The following is a 12,368-nucleotide window of genomic DNA, read 5'->3' on the forward strand; positions in this document are numbered from 1 at the left end:
TGGTTGTAAAGCCCCCTCAATATAGGAATGGTAGAACAATTAAAATTCCACACCCTTGGAAGTCTGATGAATTACAGAATGATCTGGGGGATTTTAGGTGACCATACTGCAACTCGATGCCCTGCAGTTATTGTGGAATGAATGTTGCTGCTGTGATGGAATTGGAAGGGTTAATAGAAATGCTAAGGACTCAGGGAATCTGATTCATGTGATCTGAGGGTGGGGGCTGGAGTGCTCGGAACTCTCAGGATGAGTGAGTGACAGATACCGGCTGGAGAGTCAACTGTCAGCAACTGTCAGAGGGAGACAGTTGAAGTTGGTAGTAGATGGTCAGCAGGAGAGCTGAAGAGAAAGCTGATACAGAGAGCTGTGAAGAGACTTCTGGTGAAGTGAAGCTCGCTGTTAGCTCTGTGGAGACAGCCAGGTGGCTGAGAGTGACAATCAAGTGTCACAGTGAAAGACCTGAGTGGTCACAGAAATATTTACACTACTCTTATGAACTAACAAGGTTGCTGAGGAAGAGATGTGGGTCTGAGGGAGTCAGGAGGGCTGGGAGCAGACACACCAGTCGACTCAAGAGACCAGACACATAAAGCCCAAGAGGCCAACCTAATTAGAGTTTGGAGAGTGAAGCATATAAGAACTGTGGACCCTGAGATACCTCAGTGAACCTCTGTATTGTAAAGCCTGAACTGTTTAGCTACTGTTATTCATCCAAGATACAAAATAGCCTATGTAAATACATCCCTTTCCCCCAGCTGAAGACTGTGTGTAAATAAAAATCTGTGGTTAACTGTTAAGTTCTCTGGTGCCTGAGTATTTGGAATCAGCAGCAAATCAGCAGTGGTCCCCTACATACATAGTTATCCATCTATCTGAAAGTAAAAGAAACCCCCAAAGAGACTAGAAATCCTTATTATACCCACCCCCTTTACTCAGTAGTCGTGAGGTAAAACCAGAAGGAAGAAACAAAGTCTGCAGAAGGGGCTGGGGTCACCATAAGTTGCCTTAAGTGGTGCAGGGCGGTCATAGCTGCTTCTTCCTCCATTCAACCCCAGGGATCCTGCTCCCTGGATTATCATGAAATTAGATGAACTGAAGATTGTTGGGATGATTACAGCATTGTTGGTGGAAGACTTGCAGATGTAATTTTTGAGCCTCTGGTTATTATTTTTGAGAATTCTTGAAGAACAGGAGAAGTGCCAGAAGATTGGAGGTGGGCGAATGTTGTCCCCATCTTCAAGAAGGGGAAAAAGGAGGATCCAGGTAACTACTAACCCATCAGCTTGATATCTATACATGGAAAAGTTTTAGAAGAAATCATCAAACAGTTAATCCTGGAACATTTAGAAAGGGTGGCTGTGATTACTAAGAGCCAGCATGGGTTTCTCAAGAACAAGTTATGTCAGACTAACCTGATCTCTTTTTTTGAGAAAGTGACTACCTTACTGAACCAGGGGAATGTTATAGACATCGTTTATCTTGATTTCAGTAAGGCTTTTGATAAGGTTCCACATACTATCCTTGTTGACAAGTTGGTAAAATGTGGTTTGGATCCTGCTGCCGTTAGGTGGATCTGTAACTGGTTGCACCCAAAGAGTGCTTGTGAAGAGAGGAGTGACAAGTGAAGTGCCTCAAGGATCTGTCCTGGGACCTGCTTGGTTCAACATCTTTATAAATGATTTGGATGAAGGAATCAAGAGAATGCTTATTAAATTTGCAGATGACACTAAGTTGGGAGGGGTTGCAAATACAGTAGAAGACAGAGACAGGATACAGGATGATCTTGACAGGCTCCAGCTCAATTATGAGAAGTCCAAAATCTTAGTTTTCTCAAAAAAGTGGAGACTTTACAAATGGGTTATTGATGGTAAAGGAATAGAGCAAGTCAAGTATTTTAAATACTTAGGTGTTTATTTTAAAAATAATATGACTTGGTCTACCCATCACAAGTATGCAGTAAAGATAGCTAACATCGGTGCATCTGCCATAGCTCGCTTTTTTTATGACAGAGGTAACCAATTTGTGCCAGCTGCCATAAAAATATTCAAAGCCAAAGTGATTTCACAACTTCTGTATGGCATCCCAATCTGGATTGGATCTTATGAAGGTGCTATTGAACATGTCCAATCCAAATTCTTGCGTAAAATTCTGGGCATGCCAAAATGTGTCCCATATGCAGTTATCTGCTTAGAAACTGGCATGTCTTTAATGGTTACTAGTGCATGGCTCATGACCTTCAAATTCTGGCTACTCTTGCACTACAACTCTGAACCAGGGAGCTATATCTCTCAAATGCTCTCTGAATTTAATTTGTCAAATTGGTCAGCACAAATTGAGAGAAAAATAAAAGCAATGGGTTTATCCCTAGAACTATTGTCCATGCTGTCCTTCACCACCGCAGTCCAACAAATTAAAAACAGGATGCTAGATACTGAGCACCAAGACCTATACAGTCTGGCTAAGAAACTTGTTCCCCACTGAGTTTTGCAATCTCTCTTAGTACTGGGAAAATGGCCTCATATCTACCCGTCTTGCGGGTGCCACAGCAGCGTAGAGCTTTTTCCCTTGCCAGATGTAACGCCATGCCCTCTGCCATTCTTTATGGCTGATTTCACAAGACAGCCTACTCAGTCAGATACTGTCTCTGTAAGCAAAAATGTGTGGAGTCAGTTACTCATATTCTTCTTTATTGTAATTTGTATACAGATCTTTGTCATAAGTATCCTCTTTTAGTTAGCATGGTTGATTGTTCTGATGCACTTAAGGTCTATAATCTTTTAAACGATACTTCATCTAGTGTCACTGAGAAAGTGGCTAAGTTTCTTTATTCTGTTTTAAAGGCACGCCAGAGGATCTCATAGAAATAGCTTATGTTTATGCTTTTCCTGATGTATATGTATGCAATCGTTCCATTTTATCTTTTTTTTTTTAAACCAATTTGCTCTGATATATATATCTATATATTTTATGCCAATAAAGGCTAACTTGACTTTACTAACTTGACTTGACAGGCTGGAAAACTGAGCTAAAACCAATAAAATGAATTTTAACAGGGATAAATGTCAAGTTCTGCATTTAGGTAGGAAAAATCCAATGCATGGCTATAGGATGGCGGAGACTTGTCTTAGCAGTAGTATGTGAGAAAAGAATCTAGGGGTCTTAGTGGACCATATGCTGAACATGAGTCAACTGTGTGATGTGGTGGCTAAAAAGGCAAATGCAATTTTGGGCTGTATTAACAGAAGTGCAGTTTCCAGATCATGTGAAGTGATGATATTATCAGGAATATCTGGGGAATGTGGATATAGAGCCAGGAGACTTTGGGGGTGGAGCTGGGAGACTTTCCAATTCCTCCAAAATAAATACGTAAATAAAAATACAGCAGTGCAGCTTCCCTGAATACAGTCTTCATTTCCTCCTCCTCCTCCTTTTTAGCATTCAGATGGTTCCACAGCAGTGAAAGTGAACTCAGTTAGTCACTCAGTCACCCACAGTGCAATCCTAAGGAGAGTTACTCCCGTCTAAGCCTATTCATTTCAATGGACTTAGAACAGAGTAACTGTCCTTAGGATTGCACTGTCGCTCGCTCACTCACTCACTCACTCACTCACTCACTCACTCACTCACTCATTCATTCTCTCTCTCTCTCTCACACACACACAAAGCAGCCCAAATCCACAGTGTGCATGCCCACACTTTTGTGATCTCCCTGGGGCAGTGGTATAGATAGCTTTAGTCACCAGAGTTGTTGAATGTAACAATCTGCTGTAATTCAAGCAACTTATGGAGAAAGAGGTCTAAGGAGTGGAGTTTTCCTCTATCCCATACTCAGGCAGGGCCGAATCTAGGGGGGGGGGGGCAGAGGTGGATGCTTGCCCTTTGCACCAACAGAGGGGGGGGGGCACCAAATTGGGTATGGAGTCCATTGTATTCTATGGGACTATAAGATAGAATGGCCCATAAAGGGGCATCATTTTTTAATTTTGCCCCCCCTCAAAAAAACATGTAGATCCGGTCCTTTACTCAGGTTCTAATTAAATCTTTACTGTCTCTTTTACTACACAACTTCTGAAAGGAATGCAAAATAGACAGTGGAATTGGGCTCTCTGGCTTCTTCTATCTCTCTCACACACATGGCTCTTCCTGCTTGCCCCCCACCCCCACAACTTCAGTCTTGCTGAGATTTAAAGGTACACATGCACCCCTTCCAAAACAGAAGCAGTTGCAAGCTTCTGAACCTTCCTGAGATCTAAAGGCACACCACTAGAAGGCTGGCAGTGGGAAAGAGTCTGCAAAACTGGGGGATCCCCTGCCCACACCTGGGGACTGGCAAGCCTGATGTAACAACTTCCTGTGCTTATACAAGGTGTTATGTATTTGGTCTCTCAGAAATAAATGTGCATCACAAGGCCTCAGTAACATAAAAAGTTTTTTTTCCCCAGCCATTTTGAATATAACCTTATACAGACAGTGAGTACTCTATCATCCCCTCTGGTCTATCAACCAACTTCACTTCTAATATGTATATATCTAATAATGACATCTGGCCCCCATCTGCAAATATCTAACTGTGGATTGGGACCACAGGGATGCTAAATGGATTCTTTAGTAAACTTGGGAGACCCCCCAGGTTTGTAGTAAGATCTGAAAACTTAAAAAAATATATACATGGGTTTTTTAAAATCCCTCCCCAATAAAATGAAATTATCAGAATTTACAGCATATGAATGTATGTTGTATGGCAGCTGCACAGCTCTTTAGTGATACCTTTCCAGGTTGGTCGGAGATTCCTTAGGTATCACTACAGGCCTCTGAGGGAGAGGACTTTCCTCCTGGGGAACCATTGTTGCCAGTCTCCAGGTGAGGGCTGTGGAAACTGACTGGGTGATTTCGGACCAGTCACAGACTTTCAGCCTAACCTGCCTCATGGGGTTGTTGTTTAGATCAAAGAGGGGAGAGGAGAATGATGTAAGCTGCTTTGGTCCCCCCCCCACACTCTGAAGAAAGACTGTTCTTTTCCTATGTAGAGGCTGCAGGGAGGGAGAAGGCAATGGAAACCGGAAGTTAGAGGGGCAGATAAAGGGAAGGAGATAGGGATGCCAACTCCAGGTTAGGAAATTCCTGGAGATTTAAGGGGTAGAGTCTGGAGAGGATGGGGTTTGAGGAGGGATAGGAGCTCAGAGAGGTACAATGCCATTTCCTCCTGGAGAACTGGCTGGAGATCACTCAGAATTACAACTGCTCTCCAGATGGCAGAGATCAGCTCCCCCTGAGTTGGGGAGGGGGAGTGAATGTAATCACTTGGTTGGGTGGGAAGACATCAAGGGTGGGGGGGGCACTCACCCGGAGCCTCTTTCTACAGTCCATTGTATTTTTCTCCACAACAGGCCTTATTCCTCATTTATTAATAAAGCAGAACCATACAAGACAAGCAAGTGGTTCAGTTCATTACTAACAACACATTTTCTTATATGCTTTTCTACTCTGAAGGTGGTCATGCAGCTATGAGTTTGACCATTATACCTCTGAAACCATAACAGGTGTTGTACCTTTGATGTGAACCATGACAAGAATTCCCCTTGCAAGCCTAACTACCTATGCATACTGGGTACAAAGAGATATATTTAACACTGACCTTGTTAAGCATACATGAGTGACTTCCACCTGTGTTTCTTTAAGCCTGTTTGTCTACTGCTGAATTGTGAGGGAGATTATATTCAGGCCAATTTGGATCAGGGTGGGCTAGAGGCTCTGGTACTCTGGTCACAACCTGGCTAGGAGCTTGAGATGCCCTGTAGCCAGGCTTCCTAGAGCCTATAAGGCCCAACGATGCCTCAGAAATAGCAAACCATAAAGAAAATATTTGTGTTTCAAGTGTAAGTTCAATGACAAAGCATTCAAGTGTACGTTCAATGTTGGGAGAAAACATAGACATTGTGGGAATTTCAGAAACTTGGTGGAATGAGGAGAATCAGTGGGACACGGTGATTCCTGCATATAAGTTATATCGGAAGGATAGGGAGGGAAGGGTTGGAGGTGGGGTGGCTCTGTATGTCAGAGAGGATATACAATCCAGTTAGACTGAGGTCAGAGAATTAGATTCCCTTTTAGAAATGCTTTGGGTTGAAATAGAGGGCCCAAAAGGAAATTTAACTATGGGAGTTTGTTATCGCCCACCAAATCAAAAGATAGAGGATGATTATAATATGATGGAAGGCTTAAAGATAGCGGCTAAACATAAAAACTGTGTCGTAATAGGTGATTTTAACTACCCGCAGATTGATTGGATCAATATGTGTTCTGGTTGAGAGAAAGAGATTGAGTTTCTTGATGCTCTCAATGACTGTGCTATGGAGCAGATGGTCTCAGAACCTACCAGGGGTGGGGGGGATCCTGAATTTGGTCCTAAGTAATGCCCAAGACTTGGTGAGAGGTGTAAAAGTGATTACGCAACTTGGGAGCAGTGACCAAAATGTTATTGATTTAATCGTTTGTATAAATAGGGAGTTGCCCAAAAAGACCGTCACAACTACATTTAACTTTAAAAGGGGTAAATTCTCTGAGATGAGGAGGCATGTGAGGAGGAAACTGAAAGGAAAGGTAAATACGGTCAAAATCCTTGGGGAAGCTTGGAGACTATTTAAAACTATAATCCTAGAAGCTCAGATAAAATACATACCACAAGTTAGGAAAGGCACAAACAGGCATAAGAAAAGGCCTGCATGGTTAACAAACAAAGTAATGGAAGCTGTAAAAGGTAAGAAGGACTCCTTTAAGCGGTGGAAAACCAGTCCAAGTGAGATTAATAAAAGGGAACACAGGCTGTGGCAAATCAAATGCAAGACTGTGATCAGGCAGGCAAAAAGGGACCATGAGGAGCATATTGCAAAAAACATAAAGACCAACAATAAAAAATTTCTTCAAATATATTAGAAGTAGGAAACCAGCCAGGGAGGCAGTGGGGCCCTTGCATGACCATGGGGTCAAAGGATTACTGAAGGAGGATAGGGAAATGGTTGAGAAGCTGAATGCATTTTTTGCCTCCGTCTTCACTGTGGAAGATGAGAACTTTTTGCCCACCCCAGAACCACTAATTTTGGAAGGGGTGTTGAAAGACCTGAGTCAGATTGAGGTGACAAAAGAGGAGGTCCTACAACTGATAGACAAATTAAAAACTAATAAGTCACCGGGTCCAGATGGCATACATCCGAGAGTTCTGAAAGAACTCAAAGTTGAACTTGTGGATCTTTTGACAAAAATCTGTAATCTTTCATTGAAATCTGCCTTCGTTCCTGAGGACTGGAAGATAGCAAATGTCACGCCCATCTTTAAAAAGGGTTCCAGAGGAGATCCGGGAAATTACAGGCCAGTCAGTCTGACTTCAATACAAGAAAGTTGGTAGAAATCATTATCAAGGACAGAATGAGTAGGCACATTGATGAACACGGGTTATTGAGGAAGACTCAGCATAGGTTCTGTAAGGGAAGATCTTGCCTCACTAACCTGTTACATTTCTTTGAGGGGGTGAACAAACATGTGGACAAAGGAGACCCGATAGATGTTGTTTACCTTCACTTCCAGAAAGCTTTTTGATAAAGTTACTCATCAAAGGCTCCTTAGAAAGCTTGAGAGTAAAAGGACAGGTCCTCTTGTGGATCAAAAACTGGCTGAGTAATAGGAAGCAGAGAGTGAGTATAAATGGGCAGTCTTCAGAGTGGAGGACATTAAGCAGTGGTGTGCCGCAGGGCTCGGTACTGGGTCCCATGCTCTTTAACTTGTTCATAAATGATTTAGAGTTGGGAGTAAGCAGTGAAGTGGCCAAGTTTATGGATGACACTAAATTGTTCAGGGTGGTGAGAACCAGAGAGGATTGTGAGGAACTCCAAAGGGATCTGTTGAGGCTGGGTGAGTGAGCGTCAATGTAACAGATGTGGTTCAATGTGGCCAAGTGCAAAGTAATGCACATTGGGGCCAAGAATCCCAGCTACAAATACAAGTTGATGGGGTGTGAACTGGCAGAGACTGACCAAGAGAGAGATCTTGGGGTCGTGGTAGATAACTCACTGAAAATGTCAAGACAGTGTGCGCTTGCAATAAAAAAAGGCCAATGCCATGCTGGGAATTATTAGGAAGGGAATTGAAAACAAATCAGCCAGTATCATAATGCCCCTGTATAAATCGATGGTGCGGTCTCATTTGGAGTACTGTGTGCAGTTCTGGTCGCCGCACCTCAAAAAGGATATTATAGCATTGGAGAAAGTCCAGAAAAGGGCAACTAGAATGATTAAAGGGCTGGAACACTTTCCCTATGAAGAAAGCATACATCCACCAAGCATACATCTGTTGTCTTCTCCTAACTGTTCTAACTCTAAAAATAATTTGGAAAGAGATTTAGGTAGTGCACAGAAGAGACTACCCACACATTTCACAAAGTCATTAAAGCAGAATATTTGAACACAAGTTTCTTCATAAATTAATACTGCTTTTCAGCCCCCAAAACAATATTAAGGCTTGAACTCACCTTTCAGTTTGTTAGCAAGAAAGTGCTTAGAATGAATCATATTAAGAGGAAGAGGGGAAAATACATTTCTTTTAAACCAGAGATGTATGATTGAAAGGAAGGAACAAGAACTCCTTGACCTTAAGTTAGCTTGTTTTAAAATAATCTTATAGTTACATCTTCATTTTAACACACAACTGAAAGAGAAAAGGCTGGCATTTTATCTGTAATATATGAAGATTTAGTTCACATTTTAAAGGAGTGGACACTTTAGCAGTAAATATTAACCTTTTAAAGTTCGAGCATTAGGACAAAAAGCTCATATCAAGGTTTGCTATGTTTTGAATTCCATGGTCAGGACAACAATTTTGTTAACAAGGTGTAACATTAATATGAAAACCCAGAGATGAAATTAAGAAGTAACACAATATTTCAAATTCCCATGCTGTGTTAGAGAATTTTCCTTTATGAATATGTTTTACGGTACAATCCTATGTAGAGTTACTTCACTTTAAGACTTGCTTTCACTACCTCAAAATGGAGTAACTGCATGGGATTGCCCCATTGATTTCTTAAAAGGCAGTCCTGGATCCATAAATGACCCAGTCAGTGAACCCAGTACATTTATTTACACTCACTCTGAAATGGAATTATATTTTTCATGTCATACTACAAGACAAAGTAATGTTTATTTTTTTGTAAATTGTTGTAATTTATTAGCACATGTAAAATGAAACTGTAGGGAATTTTGCTAATCTTGAATTGGACTGGAATTGGACTGGTGAAGATAGGCTCTTCTCTTGCATAGGTATTATTCATTTTGAATGGCATTTGCCCATGATAACTTCCTTATGAGGGATAACCATTTTAAATTGGAGTTTGATTCTTCTGTTGAGCAATATTTATATTTTTGTTCAAGACCATCCATCTCATGTTTTACTCAGGGGTGTAATGTTAGCAGGAGCTCCTTTGCATATTAGGCCATACACCCTGATGTAGCCAATCTTCCAAGAGCTTACAAAAAAGCCTTGTAAGCTCTTCGAGGATTGGCTACATTAGGGTTGTGTGGCCTAATATGCAAAGGAACTCCTGCTAGAATTCCACCCCTGATTTTACTTATCACATTTGTATCTCACCCTCTGCCTAAGGATGTTGCATATGCTCACAACAACTTGACAAGCTGAATGAGACCTTTCTACTTTTGTGTTTACTACGGCTCTCACCTCCCACTTCCATCACTTTAAAAACTTGCTTCCATATTCACTTGCACATTCACCTCATGCTCCCATTGGATTTTGAAATTCCTTCCACATCCTTTCCCCAGCATTTTCTGTTACTCCTCTGTATCTCTGTAGTTTCCAAAAGTGGTTTTTCAGAGCAGTATTTTCCCCTCTTCCTCTTAATTCACTTCCAAGCCTTTAAAAGCAGAACATTTCCTCCGATTTTCCCTCTTCCCTTCCCTGGCAGGCTAATTGGTCTGTTCTTATTGGTCAGTTTCACACTATACATGTCTTTTGAAATAGGAAAGTTTGGTTGGTTGAGATGCTAGGCTATTTTGTATTTGGAAAAAAAGGTTTCCTTTTAAATTGACTCTGACCATAAATATTTCAAATGTGAGAATAATGCTGTGGAACCTAGTTTGTGACAGCAGCACAAAAACACCTCTGGTCCATCATCTTCTCCTTTTGTAATTTCTAAATAACAATGGGGGGGACTCAGGCTGTAAAGCACTGACGTCTCCAGCCAAGTGGTCAGCATTGACCCTCACTATAGTTTTAAAGCAGTGCCTGTTAGTGTTTTTTTTTTCTCCAGCAAACTCTTTGACTACTGATGGGGGAGGGGACACTAATAGCGACCTTCAGCTGGAAGAATCTCCTATTACAAAAGGCATGCCCAGTGTGAAACTAACCAATCAGGAGAAACCAATTCCAGAACACTACCCAGGTTTTCTCAATGGTATGTAGAATATATACACCACAATTCTCAATACAAATTGGAGAGAGAGAGAAAGATGTAGAATGCAGGCACAGCATTCAAGGTAAACCCCAACCGGCTTGACTTCAGTGAAAATCAGCTGTATATGCAGAATGGTCCCAAGACTTGCCCAGTGTAACCCAGTGAACTTTGTAGTTGACTAAGAATTTAAACTCGGGTCTTATTCGTTCACCAAAGTTGCTTTCTATTGGCTTTAGATTCTAAAACATCTTGTTTACATGAATTTTAAAAATGTGTGAAGCTTCACACTGGGAAAAGAATCTCACCTTATCCTGAATAAATTTGTCTTGTCAAGCATATGTGCTAGGAGCTGAGACTGCTTTTGGTGTCAAGATACATCTCTTACCATAGATGTTCCCATGTCTCCATTTGTATTTCTTTGTTCATATTTATTGCCCATTTTATCATTTGAGTTTTCACTACTTCATCTTCTGTAGACCATTTCAATAATAACTTATAAACCTTTGAAAGCAATTTTTCATTCTCACCCAACAGCACTTTTTCCAGTTCTGTTTGCTCTTGTCTTATTCCTGTATTTCTAATATCTTGTTCCACCAAACTTTTAATTTGTTGTAACTGGTACCAATTAAGCTTGTCCTGTAATTCTTCTGCTGGTTTTAGTTCCATCTTGCCTCCCTGTATTTTTAGCAGTTGTTTATATGATAACCATTTGTCTTCCTTTGGAACTAAAGGACAACTTTATGACTTCAGTTGGCATAATCCATAATGGTTTTCTCTCATCACCATATGTAGTGTATTTTTTCAAGTATTCAACAGATTTCTTCTTATGTAATGGTGTGAGAAAAATCCATCCATATTCTCCTATCTATAATACATATAGGCATGCCAACCAAAAACATTCCCATGGCTTTCTAATGCCAATAACTTCCTGTTATGCAAGGTTATCCAGTCCTTAATCCATACCAAACAAATTGCATCATGATATAATTTAAAATCAAGCAGCTGGAAACCACCCCTTTCTTTCGCATCTTTCAGAATTTTTATTTGAATTGTCGGCTTTTTCCCTGCCCATACAAATTCTGAAATCTTCTTTTTGCCAATGATTACATTGTTTATTATCTTTCACTATTGGAATCGTTTGAAAAAGAAACATAATTCTTGGTAGAACATTCATTTTGATTGCAGAAATCCCACCCAGCATAGACAGATTCAAGTTATTCCACTTTAACATATCTTCTTTAATTTTACATCAAAGCTTTTCATAGTTGTTTTTGTACAAATCAATATTTTTCATCATAATCTCTACTTCTAAATATTTTACCTTCGAGGTAACTTCACATCCATTTATACTCTGTAGTTCTTTCTGTTTGCTCAATGACAGATTCTTGCTTAGAATTTTCGATTTTTCCTTATTTATATGGAAGCCCGCAAGTTCTCCATATTCATTAATTTTATTTAACAGCAAAGGCATCACTTGTAATGGGTTTTCACTAATGAACATCAAATCATCTGCAAATGCCGTATATTTATAAGAGAAACCTTTCAGTTTCAGCCCCTCTATTTCTTTGTCCTCTTTAACTTGCATCAGGAAGATCTCTAATGTCATGAATAGCAACGGAGATAGAAGGCAACCTTGTCTTGTTCCTTTGCTAATTATCATTTGCTCTGTCAAGTCTGCATTTACACAAAGTTTTGCTTGTTGTTCTGTATAGATTGCCTTGACCATTTTTATAAAATCACCTCCATTTCAGTTTCTCCATCACTGCAAACATAAAGTCCCAATTAAGATTGTTAAAAGCTTTCTCTGCATCAGAAAAAACAATGCTACCTCTTTTTCTGGATGCTTTCCGTAATACTCTACAATGTCTATTACTGTTCTGATGTTGTCTCTTTTGCCTTCTGGGGAGGA

Source organism: Heteronotia binoei, chromosome 4 (genome assembly GCF_032191835.1).
Source record: "Heteronotia binoei isolate CCM8104 ecotype False Entrance Well chromosome 4, APGP_CSIRO_Hbin_v1, whole genome shotgun sequence".
Lineage (NCBI taxonomy): Eukaryota > Metazoa > Chordata > Lepidosauria > Squamata > Gekkonidae > Heteronotia > Heteronotia binoei.